At 37.9% G+C, this 19,130-nt stretch overlaps 1 protein-coding gene across 3 annotated transcripts in view; it reads left to right on the forward strand.

Annotated features, from left to right (window-relative positions):
- Positions 1–19,130, forward strand: part of LOC126457595 (RCC1 and BTB domain-containing protein 1-like) — a 196,652-nt gene that overhangs the window by 170,732 nt on the left and 6,790 nt on the right. The window contains exon 12 of one of the 3 annotated variants that reach the window (XR_007585494.1): positions 2,047–2,263. The exons of the other annotated variants lie outside the window; for them this stretch is intronic. The gene's annotated coding sequence lies outside the window, so the exon portion shown is untranslated. The remainder of the gene's footprint in view (positions 1–2,046; positions 2,264–19,130) is intronic. 3 annotated transcript variants of the gene reach the window in all.

The following is a 19,130-nucleotide window of genomic DNA, read 5'->3' on the forward strand; positions in this document are numbered from 1 at the left end:
TATTGTGGGAGTTTCGTACCCCAATTTGTGTGAATTTCACCTTATCTGTAAATAAAATGTAAGCTGTGTATCTTCAGTGCTCCTTATTAAAATTTAAAGGCAGAACTGTGGTCTAGCATGGCGAGTTTGTAGCCTTACAGTTTATCCATATTACTTAAAGTGCGTACAAAGTAACTGCTGTTGCAGGACTGACCATGCATGAGCATGACTTCTACATTTGGCGACTCCAGTTCTTCACAGATGTATTAGTATCATCTTGTATTCATAGCTGCACTGCATCTCTCATTCAAAATGAGAACTATGTGAGGTCCATCATGTTCCCTTGTCCTTGTTTCAGATGTTCATATGTCTGCAAGTTGCTGGACAAAAACTCTGCTGAACATTTTTGCAGTTTACTGTGGTTCTCCATATTAACATAAAGATCAATGAAAGCAGATAGTTTCTCTATCCCTTGATATTTGGAAAGCATTCAGTGAGATAAATCCCTTGCTGTCTAGAAAGAAATTACTACTCATGTCTATGCATGAGAAACCTCCCCTGCATTCTTATATCACGACTTATTGCAACGACACCAACATCTTGATGCGCAACATTTATTTGTCACCTTTATTGGCCTCATCGCTGATACTGTTTGCAAGTTTCTTATGAAGAGCAAACCATGTTCTTCCTATAATGTAAAGACATGTTCTTCCTAGCTGAATTATGTGAGCAGAGGCTCCTGTTATGTATTGCTATGTATATCAGCCCCAACTACCTATAATATGTGTAAGCTGCATGCATCTGGAAGGCATTGAGCTTGTATGTTTACTGGAATATTGAAATCACCTAACAATATCAGATGAAAGAAAAGGCATGATTTTTGCAAGGAAATAACATCAAAATTTAGTTTTTAGTGATTCTGTTGCATGTTTTAATATGTAGTGAATTGATTTTATTCAGTTGCTCCTATTTGAATAAGCTGCACTCTTTTCAAAATAATGCTTAGGGTTTCTAAACCACATTCTTTTCAAATACTGCATCAACATTCTACTGACTGACTTGTCCACTTTCATATGAAAACAGACTGACTTGTCTCGTTTTGTACATCTCGTAGCATAAACTTCCTTTCTTGGTGGACTTGTTGAAGACAGCAATTATTTAGCACAATTAATTTCACACGCCTGATATCACTGTGATTGGATAATATTTGGAAGTGCATGCCATTGCAGTGTATGAGGTGCACGATGACAGCTGTAGGAGATTGAAAAGAATTAGTGTTCAGACCAAAACAAACGCTCACCAGATATGAGACTGTTGAAACCTTAATGATCCACTGCCTAAGCATTTGCAACAAACTTTAAAAAAAGCATAATCAAATTAAATGTGAAAGGATTTCTTGGTAGGGAGGATGTTGTATATTATCTCAAGTGGAAAGCAATCAACAGATGTAATCAGGCATGATCCAGACAAGTGTGTTGGTCCACATTTGTGATGTGTATTAATGATGTCAGACGATATTGATAGTTACCACAGCTCTTTAGCAGATGTAGCAGTTTTCTGTAACAGAGCACTATATGAAAAAAACCTGCAAAAATATCCAATCAGATCTTGATAGAATTTGGAAATACCACAAAGATTTGTAACTTGCTTTAAACGCAAAGGAAAATGTTTGTGTGCTTCACAAAACACAGAAACATTGTAGCTTTTGACAACAGTAGCAGCAAGATGCATCTGGAATCGGTCAACTAATACAAATATCTGATTGTAAAAATTTGTGTGGACATGTAATGGACTGGTGACATACACTCCATCAAACGTGATGCTGACCAGTGTGGGATTCTTACCAGATAGGGTCGATGGGGACATTGAAAAAAATTCAGAGGAGGACAGCTCTTTTTGTATTATTATGAAATGAGGAAAAGTATGTTAAGGATATGATAAGTGAGTTGGCATGTTAATTATTAAAACAAAGGTGTTTTGCATTGTGGAAAGATCTTTTCACGGAATTTCAATCACTGACTTTCTCCTCCAAACATGGAAAATATTTTGTTGAAATTGCCTGTATAGGTACAGACAGAGCAATTGGAAAGAAGGCATTTGAACGGAATCCCCGGGAAACGAGGAAGAGAGGCAGGCCCAGACGAATGGGGAGGAGGACAGTGTACGGGGAAGCAAGGAGTGTTGGCAAAACGTGGTCAGAATTGATGGAAATGACCAAAGACAGGTAGATACTGAGTTCTTCTGCAGGCTCTGTTCTCCAGAGGGGCCAAAGAAATTGAGTCAAGTAAGTACCTACCTAGGGAGAAATGACTATCATTAAAGAATAAGAGAAATTGGAACTTACACTAAAAGTTTAGGTGTTCATTTTCCCCACATGCTATTTGAGAATGGAACAGTAGAGAAGTAGTCTGAAGGTGGTTCTATAAACCCTCTGCCAAGCACTTAAATGTATATTTCACAGTGATCATGTAGATGTAAATGTAGAAATTCAGATCAGACTTCTCTTGTCCTGCGTAAGTAATGAATAGTAGACCTAGGACACATCAGTATTATAGTTGTGAATTGGTGTAGCTGTGTTGGGAAAGAACCAGAGCTCCAACCAGTCATCAAAAGGATTAAAGCAGAAATAGTTACAGATGGTAGATAAAGTCATCTGAAGCATTTACCAAGGATGTAACTCTGTTCAGAAAGGACTGAGTATATTCAGTTGGTGTTAATGTGTTTGTTGCTGTTACAAGTAGTTTATCCTGTAGAGAAACTGAAGTAGATAGTGTGCTGTGTGTTAGTGTGGGTAGAGGCTATACTCGACAACCAGAATAAAGTAATAATTGAGTTCTTTTACTGACCCCTCTGACTCAGATGATATAGTTGCTTAAAGTTTCAAGGTAAGTTTGAGTCTCAGTCCAAATAGGCACCTGACTCTCACAATAATAATTGGTAATGGCCTCAACATATAATCAATATGCTGATGAAAATACATGTTTAAAGTCAATTGTAGGTGAAAACTTTGTCAGAATCTCTTTTTTTTTTTTTTTTTTTTTTTTTTTTTTTTAATTAATTAATTAATTTGAGCAGTTACTTCAGGAGACCACGCAAAGTGTAAATGGTTGTGGTAACATACTAGACCTCTTTGCAACACTCAGTCCTGAGCAAATAGAGATCATCTTGACAGATACAGAAATTAGGTTGTAATAGCAAGACTGAAAACCATAATATCCAAATCCACCAAAAATAAATGGAAAATATATCCTTAAAAAAAAAGTATATAAAAATTTCCTTGACACCTTCTTAAGAGACAGCTTCCACACTCTGCACACTGTCTGGGCAATCGCTGACCAGAAGTTGCTCAAATTTAAAGAAATAATGTTGACAGCAATGGAGTGTTTAATATGAAGTAAATTAATGAGAGAGAACAGATCCCCCATGGTACAGAAAACAGGTCAGGACACTGTTGCAAAAACAATGAAACAAGCACGCCAGATTTAGGACACTGGAAGGTAAACATTGTCTTACAGAAGCTTGAAACATAGTGTGGACTAAGATGTGAGATGCTTTTTGTAGTTTCCGCAATGAAACTGGGAGAAAATCCAAGGAAGTTCTAGTCATATGTAAACTAAACTGGCAGCAATACACAATTGACACCATCACTGCAAAGTAGCAATGGTGATGTTACCAATGACAGTGCCACTAAAACTGTGTTAATAAACACAGTTCTCCATAATTCCTTCACCAAAGATGATGCTGTAAGTGTTTTAGAATTAAGAACGGCTGCCATCATGAGTAATTCAGGAGTAGATATCCTCAGTGTAGCAAAGTAGCTTACATTTAATAAAGGTGAGATTGTATACCAGTTAGAGATTGTATACCTACTTTCTGAGTAGGCTGGTGAAATAGCTCTACTTCCAACAGTCCAATAAAACTGCTGACTTGATGGAAGATCTGTACCTAAAGACTGGAAAGTTGCACAAGTCACACTAACACAAAGAAAGGAAGTAGAAGTAATCTGCTGAATTATAGATACATATCACTGACATTGATTTAATACATCTTGATAGTTGCACTCATTAGCATGCTGCTTCAGGGATTCGTGGCGGTGTGCTGGCCCAGGACTGAATTCACCCAGCGTATTAACAGCGAGGGCTGGTGTGCCGGAAAACCTTGATGTGGTTTTTAGGCAGTTTCCCACATTTGGTTAGGTAAACAGTCGGCTGATAGTCACGTCCCACTTCAGCTACGTGATTCACAAAGATTTAGAAAACATTCACTCACTTTCAGATGAGAGCACTAGATACAGACAGTTAGGTACACAAATTCCATCCTTTGAGAGGAGGGGTTTGGCAACAAAAAGGGTGTCAGAGGGATAATTAACATGCCACCCCCATATAGATACGAGGTGAAGGCAAAGGTGAAGAAGAAATGATGACGATTTACTGTAGGATATTGCAAATATACTGTGTTCAGACATTACAAAATACCCCAAAGAAAATAATTTAATGACACACAACCGCCACAAATTAACACAGTATTGTTCATGTCAAACACAACTTGTTCTTTATCAAGATGGAGAAATGACGGCTATCGACAGGGACTCTGAAGCTGATTCCATATTTCTACAGTTCCAGAAGCATTGTTCACAAGCAGCTTCTAATCAAATTTTGTGTCTATGGAGTATCTCCCCAGTTGCACAACTGGATTCCTGACTACATGTCGGAAAGGTCACATTTCATAGTATTTGATGGGTTGTCATTGAGTGAAACAGAAGTGATATCTGTTGTTCTGAAAGGAAGTGTTATAACCCCTTTGCTCTTCCTCAAGAAAATGTTACAGGCACTTAGCTGCTTTAAACTATATAAATAATTTAGGAGACAATCTGAGCAGGATTTTGGAGTGTTTGCAGATTATGCTGTCATTTACCATCTATTAAAGTCATCGGAAGATCAAACTGAGTTGCGAAATGATTTAGACGGGATATCTGTATGTTGTGAAAAGTGCCAGTTGAATAAATAATAAAACGTGAGGTCCTTCACATGAGTACTAAAAGGAATCCATTAAATTTTGCTTACGCAATAAATCTCACCAATCTAAAGTGTGTCAATTCAGCTAAATTCCTTGCTATTACAATTACAAACAACTTAAACTGGAATGATCTCACAGATCTCCTCCCCCCCACCTCCCTCCCCCCTCCCGCCTCCCGTAAAATTTTTTACAAAATTTCAATCACTGACATTCTCCTCTGAGTGTGAAAAGATTCAGATTGACTCCTTGTGTTGGCAGATGTGACCATCATAATAAAATAAGAGAAATCAGAGTTCACATGGAAAGATTTAGGTGTTCATTTTTCCCATGTGCTGTTGGAGAGTGAAACAATCAAGAAATAGTCTGAATGGGATTCTGTGAACCCTCTGCCAAGCACTTAAAGGGGGATGTAACAGAAAATGTAAACATTTACTTAAAACATCATTACAGCCATATTTATTAATGTGCTAATCTAAAATTGTGCAAGTGTAAAACAAAAGAGCTATGTTTTAATGGAAAAATACAATAAAAATATGCAGGATTAATATTTTGCCAGAAATTTGAATTTTTAATTTTTTTATTGTCTTTATTTATAAAAAGTCATAACTCAAATTCTAATCATGCAATTAATTTGAAAATTTTATTGTAGTCTCCTGAGAAGGTTATAAGACCACTGAACTACAATTATTAATTTATGGTACAAATTGTATCGTTAACAGAGTTTTTAATTTTGCACATCCAAAATTAACTTTTGTTTCTACATACAATCATCTAAAAATCTGAATGTAATTGCAGTATCTCGTATTTTTTTGTTCCACGGAGATGCAACACGTTGTGAACAGTTCCTGAAAATTTCATAGCATTAGCACATATAATTTTTGAGAAAAGGCTTCTAATAACATAAAAAATGTAAAACAGAGAAAATGAGGTTCAAAGATATTCTTCTCATACTTCTACATGTAATAAGCTTACCTCAATTTCAAAATCCTCCATACTGATACTCTTTATCCTCCAGTTTCTTCTACTGTCCTCTTTGAATCTGCCTGATCTGTATTTGCAGGTAAGACACTGATCTGTTGGCTTTCTTGACCCTGCTCTCGCAATGGTGTAAAATGCGTTCGTTGTAAACACACCATGATCTATACCAACTCTCTTCAGTACTTCAATTCTGCCATTATTCCATTATTGTAACATAAAACTGCATCATAGACACCTATTTTGAGTGCTTAAAGACCACAGAATGTCTTGTTTGAGCATCTAATCCAAATTAAATTATTGGGGCTTTCATTTGCATTTTGTGTCTTTCCATGAAGACACTTCCTCAATAAATCAGGGTTTGCAAGAAACCTGAATGTTGGCTTAATTGCATTCATAACAGGTTCTGGTAATGAGTGTTTATGTGAATACGTCTCATTTCTGTTGTTGAACTTACATCAATTGTCTTTTGGACACAGATAGTGCATTGGTCAGTGGATAGTTCATGGAAAAAAATTGCCCACATAGCATGCCTCATTGCCTCTAAATTATGTGTTTTTTTCCTGACACTTCTCCCATAAAATAACTGAAGAGAATAGGTTTCTTTCAGAGTAAGCCTGCCTTTTCCTCCTAATGGTTTTCCATCCGAGTATGTCACCTTTCTCATCTTTCAGCAAGCAACAAAGCCTCTTTTGGATGTGGCAAACACATTCCAACTTTTTTATTGTTGTGTTGTACAGATTTTTATCTGTTACAACTTTGAACAAAGAGGAGTCCCCGTCACCAAGGTATTTAGTGTATCTAACACCATACCGGTCCTCAGATCTGGAGAACATCCTCACAACTGCAGCATCCTTCATGCCCCCACTTGAACCACTACGATTTTTAGTGCATGTTACTGGATACTTTTCTTGCCACAGTTTCTCACTGTCTTCATTGTTGGACATTTTCCTTGTAGCACACTGGTGGCAGTATTTAGACATAATTTCTACGTATAAAACTTTACCTGAGTTAGTACCAACAATAGATGCTACTCCATACAGAGATGTGTGACCCCTTTTCATCTAGGTCCCATCTACACACACACACACACACACACACACACACACACACACACACATACAGGTCAGTAACATTTGTAGGAGATTCACTGTCATGATTATCTCCCCGAGGATCTATTTCTTTTTTTTTTCACCAATTCTTCCACTGCTTCCTTCATAGAAACTTTGGCAGTATCACGCCATCAGACATTTCTTTATTTATTTTTTCAAACCTTGTGCAGGGTGGAGGAATGGTAAGAAAACCACACAATAAACTACCTCCTTCCCTGCCCTGTACAAGGCATTTCAGAGCATATACTAACCTAAAATTGCTTTCATAGGTACTGGTGTCAGTTTTTTTTTGTAGGAGGAGAATGAAAATTCATAGCCACATGAATTACAAATTAATTTAAAATCACAAGCTATTCCCACTCTTCTTTCTTCAGCAACGATCATGCATTTCGTATTTTTGCAGCTAACACTTGAACATGAAAACTTTATAGCCTGTCTGAGAAGCTCTAAATCAATAAGTCTGAATCCAGTGGAATCCATATCAACGTCATTCACACGCCTGTATATTTCTCCTGTCCCAAGTTTTGATGCTGAAACTGAGAGCTTATCTTCTTCATTTCAAGCTGCTTCCTCTTTTTTGTTGCTAAACCGATTTCCACGAAACCTCTGTTTCCTAGACACAATTTTGCCACCACCCATTATGCACAAATCTTGACTTTCATGTAAAGACTTGTGAACTCAGCCTTCCACCTACTAATGTGTGTTAGTATTGTCAAAACGTAAATAAACCACATGCAAGAAAGTTTTCAGGCAAAGATATAGATGTCAGCCAGAGATATAGATATCATAATTACTATTAAAAACAGTCTTGATCACGATTTATTTTACAAGGTGACCAGTTTCGACCACTACTGTGGTCATCTTCAGACCATTGAGTAGGAACCCCTTTCTGTTGGAGAATCACAACTCAGTTGTGATTCTCCAACAGAAAGGGGTTCCTACTCAATGGTCTGAAGATGACCACAGTAGTGGTCGAAACCGGTCACCTTGTAAAATAAATCGTGATCAAGACTGTTTTTAATAGTAATTATTTACAAGACATTGATCACTGCTGTTCCCATAATGCATTCAAAAGTAATATAGATATCAGCCAAAGATATTGAAAGAAAATAGCCTGCACACTGACTAAAATTCCGCTGAAGAAAGCAGTTCCCCAAATGTTGGAAAAGGTGGGAGTGGCCACCAGTGCAGAGTTAATCAGTTTAACAATTTAAAGGCATTTCTAAAGCTGGTATCACCATAAAATTCACACACAACATAGAGTAAACTGTGTAGATCAAGAAAATAATATTAATGAAAAATCCATTACATCCTCCCTTAAATGTGAATCGCAGAATAGTCATGTAGATGTTAGATATTGGGAAAATGTTACCTGTGTACAAAGGAGATTACTTACAAAACATATGTGAGACTCATCGTAAAGTGTGTGAGCCCCATATCAAACAACAAATAAGGCTTCTCAAACATATACTGAGATGGGCACAACAAATTTCCACTGGTTTGTGTTTGACCCGTGGGAGGGTGTTGCAGTGATACTGAAAATTCTGAATTGGCATACAGTTTGAAGTGAGACATCACTATCCCGCAAAAGCCTACTTATGTAATATCAAGAAATGGTGTTAAAAGAATGATGTAGGAATACAGTACAACCTCCTACATATCACTCCCACAGAGACTGTGAAGACAAGAGTAAACTAATTACAAAGCACATAGAGGTATTTTGGCAGTCATTCTTCACACACTCCATATGGGAAAGGAATAGAAAAAACATTAATACAAGGTACAATGGCGAGTAGCCTTGATATACATTTCAGTGATTTGCCAAGTATGGGTATCATCTTGTAAACTACACATTTCAACTCTTTCAGCCCGAAATTTTATTGTTGGTTTGAAAAAAGTAATTTGATGTTTATCATGTAACCTAAGCTCTTAGTAATATATACCTTAGTAATGTGTATACCAAGTTTCCTTTATTGTTGTTAGGATATAGTTTCCCTTATTATTAGTAGCATGTAGTTTCTCATGTTGTTACTGGCATCAAGTTCTTATTTTTGTTGTTAGCATCTAATTTCCTGTATTTTTGTTAAAATTTATAAAAAATACAAAATGTACAATGTACTGTGCATTGTGAGAGGAGTGTTGCTGACAATACGCAGAGTATCTCTCTGGAATGCAATGGCGTCTTGGACAACATAAGTTCCAAGTACTTTATTTCTTTTACGTTATTTATTGGAACAGATTCTGTTTTACATTTAACGAATTTTAATTTTCGCTGAATTTACAGTGCAATATGTGTTAAACAATATTGAAAATCGTCCAATTTTTAAAATTTTTTTATCTGTGTTTTTCTGTTGCTCCCTTCTACAGCCCAATAAGGGTGAAATCTAAGCATGAAAATCATTCATAGTGTCCGCATTCCAGATCTTATAAAAATTCAGTCAAGTAAGTCTTAGTAATAGGTTCTTAAGGTAAACCCTACCCATTCCATGCTACATCTCTTTACAATTTCAGACTTTAAGACTTCAATACCTTTTTCCAGTTTTCTTATCCCATCTACTCACATGATCCTCATTCCCTGTTCCTACACAGTTAAAAGTAGAGGTGAGTCATTTTTGAAGTGACAGGTTCATAGGAACAGTTCACTAAAATGAGCAGAACAACTGAGGAATGTCTCCTAAGGAACAGTCCCTCAAGTCATTCTCGTTCCTGTCTTCATCTCATTTGGTCAGTCCCTCATTCCTTGTTCCAGTCAGGCTATTTCTTGTTTCCGCCTCAGGTCTTGTTTCATCAGTCTTTTTCTGTTTTGGGTAGTCACTCTTTACATTGTTCCACATCCACTGTTCTTCATTCAGTTGTAGTTCCTTTTGTTCATTGAGTTTACACAATACTGCTCAATTTCAAACCATTGTTGAAATCTTGACTTCTGTTTCTTTGGATGTTTCATTCTGCATCCATAGAAAAAAAACCCTTGTAAACCTAATCTAGCAACTTATTCGTCATCGCAGATTGGTTACTAATTGTAAATTATTTTTCAGCTTATGTTGTTGTTGTGGTCTTCAGTCCTGATACTGGTTTGATGCAGCTCTCCATGCTACTCTATCCTATGCAAGGTTCTTCATCTCCCAGTACGTACTGCAGCCTACGTCCCTCTGAATCTGCTTAGTGTATTCATCTCTTGGTCTCCCTCTATGATTTTTACCCTCCACACTGCCCTCCAATACTAAATTGGTGATCCCTTGATGCCTCAGAACATGTCCTACCAACTGATCCCTTCTTCTAGTCAAGTTGTGCCACAAACTCCTTTTCTCCCCAATCCTATTCAGTATCTCCTCATTAGTTATGTGATTCAGCTTATAAGTAAAGAAAAAAAACTGATTGTAATACTTGCATTGAATATATGTTGCAACAAGTATTATTCAAATTTATTCTCAAGCCGCATAGTTTTATAGTTACCATTTTCTAAACAAAGGCCGAATAAAGTGATTATTTAATCAACAGTTGTAGGATTCAGTGACCTTGTGTTTTTCTGAAGGAAATATATGTTATATTTTCAGACATAGGCTCATATATTTCATCTGATATGTACTCCATGACTTACTCTTGTGTCCAATATCTTCAAACGTTTTGCTGAAATAGTCATATACTGCATCAAAAGGACAGTGTGCGTTGACTACATCTGATATTTATCATTCTGTAAACTGATATTGTGTGCCAAAACTTCCAGTTTCACTTGCGTAGATATGATCATGACATTCCACTTCTATCATGACTGCATAGTTACTTGTCAACATATCTGACCCATCCTTAGTGTGGCTCTTGTGCACAGGTTGAGTGTCCCCAGTTTTACCTAAACATCTGGTTCGAGTTGGCCTCTAACAAACCATTCTCTGTTAGCTTGAAAATCAAGTCTGCCATTGCTGGGCACAATTTTCTGAGAGGAAGATGGATACATTATGCCAGATTTAGTCTTGTTCAAGGATATCATGTAAGTGTTTGCTTTCTAAACAATCAGTTTGGTTTTCAGCAAGGAAAAACACCATATATGCAGTTAACAGTTTCATTGAGATTATAAGTACATCATTAGACAAGAGCAATAAAGTGGCAGGAATTTTCTGTAATGTCACAAGGGCATTTGATTCTGTAAACCATGGAGTGTTTATTTACAAACTTCATTAGTATGGCATTAGGGGCAGTGCCCTACAATGGCTTAAATCCTACTTATCAAACAGAAAGCAAAGAGGTAGCCTCTCTTTATATGGGGCAAATTATTATTCTGATTGGAAAAAAATATCTCAGGGCATTCCACAAGACTCCATATTAGGCCCAGTTCTATTCCTCTTCTATGTTGATGACTTACCATTAAATATCTTGTCCCCATCAGTTCTATTTGCATATGATACTTCTGTGTTGGTTGAAAATCATTTGGAAAAAAATCCCATACCTATGATCAGTACTGTCACTATCTTAGAAACTTGGTTTCATCTAAATGGGTTGAATCTAAATATAGTGAAGATTCTCATGACGAAAAATGTGAACAGATTATGATTGTTCACAAAAACCAAGATATAAAAGAAGATGACTCAGTTAAATTCTTAGGTTTAAATGTGCATAAACATTTGAGCTGGCCAGGACACATAGAGTACCTAACAAACAAAATGAACAGCTTTGCATTTGCAGTGCAAATATTATAAGCTACTATTGACATGGACACAGGACAAATAGCATATACAAGCTAGCTACCTTGAATCTATTATTAGGTATGGTATTGTTTTTTGAGGTAACATAGTGCTGATACTAAAAATACAGAACAAATATTTTGAAATATGTGCGCTATAAATCATAACCATGTCTTCCATACACTAGACATGAAGTATTTTAGGGAAACCATTTTGTACATTCACATGTTACAAGAAACAAAGAAAATTTTATGCTCACCACCCACTGACTCAAACTGTATGTCCAGGGACCTCAGTATAAGGGAATGAAAATTTATAATAAATTAAAAGGAAACAAGTTAATGCAGATGAATTTAGGTTCATTTAAAAGCAAACTGATGTGGCACTGACACTGAAACGTTATTTCTCAGTGGGTGAATTTATGTAGGACGTAATTTGAACAGGATACAATGTACGAGGTGCATTCAAGTTCTAAGGCCTCCGATTTTTTTTTCTAATTAACTACTCACCCGAAATCGATGAAACTGGCGTTACTTCTCAACGTAATCGCCCTGCAGACGTACACATTTTTCACAACGCTGACGCCATGATTCCATGGCAGCGGCGAAGGCTTGTTTAGGAGTCTGTTTTGACTACTGGAAAATCGCTGAGGCAATAGCAGCACGGCTGGTGAATGTGCGGCCACGGAGTGTGTCTTTATTTGTTGGAAAAAGCCAAAAGTCACTAGGAGCCAGGTCAGGTGAGTAGGGAGCATGAGGAATCACTTCAAAGTTGTTATCACGAAGAAACTGTTGCGTAACGTTAGCTCGATGTGCGGGTGCGTTGTCTTGGTGAAACAGCACACGCGCAGCCCTTCCTGGACGTTTTTGTTGCAGTGCAGGAAGGAATTTGTTCTTCAGAACATTTTCGTAGGATGCACCTGTTACCGTAGTGCCCTTTGGAACGCAATGGGTAAGGATTACGCCCTTGCTGTCCCAGAGCATGGACACCATCATTTTTTCAGCACTGGTGGTTACCCAAAATTTTTTTGGTGGCGGTGAATCTGTGTGCTTCCATTGAGCTGAATCGCGCTTTGTTTCTGGATTGAATAATGGCATCCATGTCTCATCCATTGTCACAACCGATGAAAAGAAAGTCCCATTCATGCTGTCGTTGCGCGTCAACATTGCTTGGCAACATGCCACACGGGCAGCCATGTGGTCATCCGTCAGCATTCGTGGCACCCACCTGGATAACACTTTTCGCATTTTCAGGTCGTCATGCAGGATTGTGTGCACAGAACCCACAGAAATGCCAACTCTGGAGGCTATCTGTTCAACAGTCATTCGGCGATCCCCCAAAACAATTCTCTCCACTTTCTCGATCATGTCGTCAGACCGGCTTGTGCGAGCCCGAGGTTGTTTCGGTTTGTTGTCACACGATTTTCTGCCTTCATTAAACTGTCGCACCCACGAATGCACTTTCGACACATCCATAACTCGATCACCACATGTCTCCTTCAACTGTCGATGAATTTCAATTGGTTTCACACCACGCAAATTCAGAAAACGAATGATTGCACACTGTTCAAGTAAGGAAAACGTCGCCATTTTAAGTATTTAAAACAGTTCTCATTCTCGCCGCTGGCAGTAAAATTCCATCTGCCGTACAGTGCTGCCATCTCTGGGACGTATTGACAATGAACGCGGCCTAATTTTAAAACAATGCTCATGTTTCTATCTCTTTCCAGACCGGAGAAAAAAATCGGAGGCCTTAGAACTTGAATGCACCTCGTATTTCATATTGCAAGGAATACCATTATAGTGTTGTTGTTTATTGTAGAGCTATTATTTATTAGTGTAAAAATCACTCTAACTGTGTTCAAAATTTTTGACATGTCTCCAGTGTGCACACCAAATGGACTGTAAATGCACTTCATTACCTAAATAAACCACAATTCCACATTCTTACAAGAAGTAAGCTATAAATAGCTTTAATTGTTTCCAATTGTTATGCATAAATTATCAATACAGGACTGCTTGACAACACTGTATATTATGTTAGATACAGTGTGCAGTGAAACAGAGAATTCAGTTGACCATATCAGTTTTATTTACCTACTCAGTAATGCCTATAATTGTCTTATGTGGAAAAAAACTTTGGACTAAAAATTATTACTTACAAGCAAATTAACATATAAACTCATACATACTAACAAGTTGCTTGCTACTCTCTACCATATCCTCTTTTGACATACTTAATTTCATTTAGAGACATAAGACAGAACTTGAACCTTTACAAAGAAAACTAGAAAGTTCTAAAGATTATAATTGTTTTTAATTAAATTTGTTGCCTTTATGTGGCAGACAATATAGCCATTGCTTATATTAGTGACTTCAATTAAATTTTAAAGACAGTGTTTTTTTAACATCCCTATATGATATGATCAAGATCTCCATCATGTTCTGGATGTTTGCTACATGTAGGAGCGTCCGTCAGTCTAATCCTGTAGATATGTGTAGGAAAACGCGCATTTCCCAGCCTTATTGTAATAATAGATGTTACATATCTGCTTGGTGAATTTATCTGGCCATACCAAGGTTTTGTTGATATAGTGCACTGCACTGAACTGAAGTGAATGAAACCATTTTCGTGCTGCGGTATTTGCCATTGGGTTTCCCATTGATCATAAGCCTCTTTTTCTGATATGTATGTAGGAAGTCAGAATATGGAAGTTGTGTAAATAGCAAGTATCCTTCTTTGATTTGTTTAGCTAAGGCCATGTAATACTTCATTAGGATGAATGCCCAAGTATCCCTTTACCCACATTAGAAGAACGAATTTAATTTCTTTGGCTTTTAGTATTAATGTTATCACATCGTAAATATGCCTTTAAGCAGCTTTCCATTTTCAATGATCTAACTGGCCCAAAGCCCTTTGAGTTTGTCGGCAATAGCACTTCGTTTCCTACTCAGTTCCAAACTGAACTGCTTCTTTAATTGTTGTTACTTCTGCAGCATAAATACTACTTAATGGTGGCAATAAAAACATCTCAGCTATTTGCAACTTAGGGCAGTAATATGCACAACTAACTCCCTCATTTCTTTTAGAGCCATAAGTATGTATTTGCAAAAAATCTTGGCATTTACTTTCCAGGCAATTTATTACATCGCCATTATCATTAAACTACTCCCCCATTCTGCCTGCTAGATGAAAATCTTCAGGCTGGCAGTCTGTTGTTTCATATTCATTACTGTACATTCATAATATTTGGTACTTCTGTATCAAAGAAAACATAAATCTGAGACATCTGAAGCCTTTCACTAACAGTGGTGTTTGTTTGTCTTCGCCTTGATATCCTCTTTCTGCCAGTCACTTAGTTTTAGAAGGACTTACTTGGTGGCGAATTTATTGCTCCAACGCACTGTCTAATAGCTCAGAATTGAAGTACATTTAGTTTCTTAATACATGTTCTGGGGCATATCCAAACAGAAAACTTCTGTAACACATTGCAGTGTGTGTCAGGAGGAGAATGTCCAGCTGGTTTCCCCATCACATATGACGTACACCACCTAACACATTTAGGATAGTTTACTATCCAGAAGAAGCCCCAATACCTTTGCTGATGTTTGTACATTAAATCTAAAAGGTAAACAGGCTTATTGTATTCAGTGGCTACATTGGATGTTTTCATGTAAAGAAAACTACTTATGATTTTGTATAGAATTAGCAAATTGAGTAAAAATATATCTGTGATGGTTAATACAAGCTATTGGAATTGATGTACAGTATACTAATACACAGGGACTAAAAACAGTAAAGAACCCCTCCACTACTTGTTGAGTTATGTGAATTGAATGAAGCAGTTTAGAGGAAGACATGGAAGAAAAATTGGAGAATTTCACAAAGATGTTGAAATGAACAGCGGTTAAAAGTATGACCCAGGAAAAAAGGTGATTAAGTAATTGAGATGAGATACAGAAAAAAATTGATTACAAGCAAGCAGCAACTAGGAACTATATTAACATACAGAAAGACAAAGAGAAAACCAACTGACACTAGAAAAAAAGCCATTGCAAAAAAGAAAAAGAAAATCACAGTTAACTTTGGGAAGTTTTTGTATCATCCTGAGAAAATAATGAGACAAAACTCCTCTTACAAATTTATAAAATCTTGGAGTTTATGAAGTTCAGCAAAATGTTAAATTCAACTTGTTATCCGCTAATAGCATAAGGAAAAGATAGATTGCTGCTTACAGTAAAGATGACATGTTAACTTGCAGACAGGCAAAAAGTATGCCTGTTAGCCACTTCAGAAGAAGAAGAGGAAGAAGGAATTCTGTGAGAGGAACATAAAATTGTAATAAATTACATGAAAAACTAAAGGATCAACAGTGAAAACAGCATAAATATAAAACCTTATAAAAATCCAAGTGAGTCATCTTTACATTGATCCCTTTTCTCTCCAAAACCTGATTTGCTTTGGGCAAGAAATACCTAGGTGGTGGTCATAACCTGCCATCAGGCCAATCAGTAAAAAAAAGGAAACATAAAGGGTGTGGATAATAACAATGGAATAAATTTTGTTGATTTTTGGCTATAAGATATTTACTAACGTTATCAAATTTAAAGTCCATTATACTGAGAGAACATTACAGGAAGAGAACAAAATGCCGTAGCCAATCTGACGTGATGGGGTCATTTTGTACCCTTTCAGTTGAGCCCTGTGACAAAACAGGGATCACAATGCTGATGCCTGAGCTGCTGCCTCTCCACAAATGCCAAGGAGTAGATGCCCGTCTTACTGGGGCATCAGGACTCCCGGCATTGGCCATCATGCCACATAGCGTTTGCTGAGGCTGGTTTATACCTGTGGGGCAAGCCCATGACTGGAGAAGGTGGCATCAGGATGATTGTTCTGCACATGAAACGTCTTAAATTATGCTAGAACAATTGATCTGGCCGTCTCTTCAGATAGGTATTGAAACTTTAGTGTTTGCCTTCCCTGGCCACCCTGTGTGAAGAGGGACAAGCCAGAAGTCTAAGAGCAAAATAATGTATTCAGTTGTTTGTATGTGCTTGAACTGATGGGGTATTTTTACTGCGACAAAACATTTATTTTTTGCAGGGAATATTGAAGATAAATTTGGAGAAATTGAGTCGTTAGGAAAAATGCACAATGGATTGCTATTGACTCTCTTCTGCTGCACGATCTACAGCTCTTCAGTCCTGGAATAACTGGGTAACATACCAGTGACCATTGCTCCATACAAGATTTCAAATATGGTCCAAGGAATCATCTTCTACCAAGACCTTTCACTCTTAAACAGTAGAGGAGCTACGGGCTAATCTTCCCCGATGAGGTGTACATTTTGTCCCAAGGACAATAGAATACGTATGTGTGTCTTTATTTTAGGCTTTGAAGGGCATGTCTTTCTCAAGAGTTAGCCATGATGTGCAGGTGTGTCATGGAACTTTATACTCATCGTGCATGAGGTGCTTTTGATGCCTGTGCTTTTGTCGTATGTCATTCCACTGCACAGTGGACCCAGAATGCGGTAACTGCAGATGGTCACTCCATGAAGGCAGTCCTTGTGAGCAGCCATCTCTGTGTGTCAGTTGCATGGCATACCACTTTTTTCCAATCTTCAAGAAACACAAGAAAATAAAGGAATAGAAATCTATTGACTGCCTGCTGTATACTAAGGCGCACAAAAAATATGAATGCCCACATCCTGTTGGTATGACATCCAGTTGCCATCACTTGCACTACCTAAATATTTTTGAAACCAGTTCTCTTACCACTCTCCTCGCTTGTGGTTCCCACTGTACATTGGTTCACACTGATCAGGTCAGTAAGTGGATTCCCCTTGGGAGCACTTCGGAAGCAACGGTAGTGAGAGTTCAAACTCCTCAGTGATCACCATTTGCAACCTTTACATGTATACAGGCAGGCCCTTATTTACCTTGAGTTTACCTCCTTAACAAACAACCTTCTCCCTGTTTTCTCCTACTGCAGGATTTTAAAGCCCTCAGCATCTCTTGTGTGGGGTAGTATACCACTTTGTCTGGTAAGGGCCTTCTACTTTGCCAATTTCTTACTGGCCATAATCTGTTTTTCCTCAGTGATAATGCCACTCTCCACTCCAGTGCTGCCAGTGGCACCCTTTCAACTGTAGATTTAATGATCAGGATTGCTGAAAAACCCTAAAACATTTAAAGTGACATCCTTCACAGATCAACCTCATGAGTTTTAAATGACTTTGTGCTAAGGCTTACTATCTAGTTAAACAGAGTAAGAAGTAATGCTCGGAGCATTATGTCTCCTTCCTGGATACATACGCCTCTTCATCCCAGTGTGGGCCACCAGTGATCCACAGATGTTCTGGGTCTTGTCCTTCAGGATGGTGTTTGGACTGATGCATTGACTCTTGCTGAAAACTTTTTGACCCACTTTGCAGCAACATTGGCATTCTCTTCTTATCTAGCTGTCTTTCTACTGCAGATACAAGAAGTTAGAAATGCCCCCCCCCCTCCCCCTATGTTCCACCCCCACCATGCCAAATCATATAATGAACCTTCCGCTGATGGGGAACTGCTTCAGGCTCTTGCCTTGTCTCACAGCATGGCTCCAGGCTCTGATTCAATTCATCATCACACACACCAACATCTGTATGTTGCTCAAAGGCTACTTCTACTTGAGGTCTTCAACCAAGTTTGGCGAGATAATATGGTCGTCCCAGTCTTTAAGACAGGCAGAAACCCAATGTCTCTTCACAGATACTGACCAGTTACCTACAAACATGCTCTGCAGACTGCTTGATAGGATGGTTGTCTACAGATTAAGCTGGGTTCTTGAAACTTGGGACCTTTTGTTCTCTCCATCAGTGTGGTTTTCAGGATGAACGATCTACAGCTGACCATCTGGTCCAGTTGTAAATAGCAGTCCAACAGGCTTTTTTTCTAATGCCAAAACACACACACACACACACACACACACACACACACACACACACACACAGAGCACTTGGTACCATCGCATTTTACTTACCCTCCATGACTGGGGCTTTTCTTTTTATATTAATCAGTTTTTATCCTACCAGTTGTTCGACATTTGAGTTGGTACTTCATTCAGCTCGCCATGGATCAATCTACTTCAAGGTCCTAAATTCTCACTTTCCCCATGACCTTTCAGCGTCTGTTATGTACTGTTCCTCAGGAGTGTCAGGATGCTAACATCTTTTACACTGGTGGATCAAAAACTGTGTATGAGCGTGGGTTATGCTTTTGTATCTCCTGCCAGTCAGGAACACCAATCATTGCGAGGAACATGCAGTGTTTTGTAGCTATTAGAGAATCTACATCTACATCCATACTCCGCAAGCCACCTGACG

Source organism: Schistocerca serialis, chromosome 2 (genome assembly GCF_023864345.2).
Source record: "Schistocerca serialis cubense isolate TAMUIC-IGC-003099 chromosome 2, iqSchSeri2.2, whole genome shotgun sequence".
NCBI classification, from domain to species: domain Eukaryota; kingdom Metazoa; phylum Arthropoda; class Insecta; order Orthoptera; family Acrididae; genus Schistocerca; species Schistocerca serialis.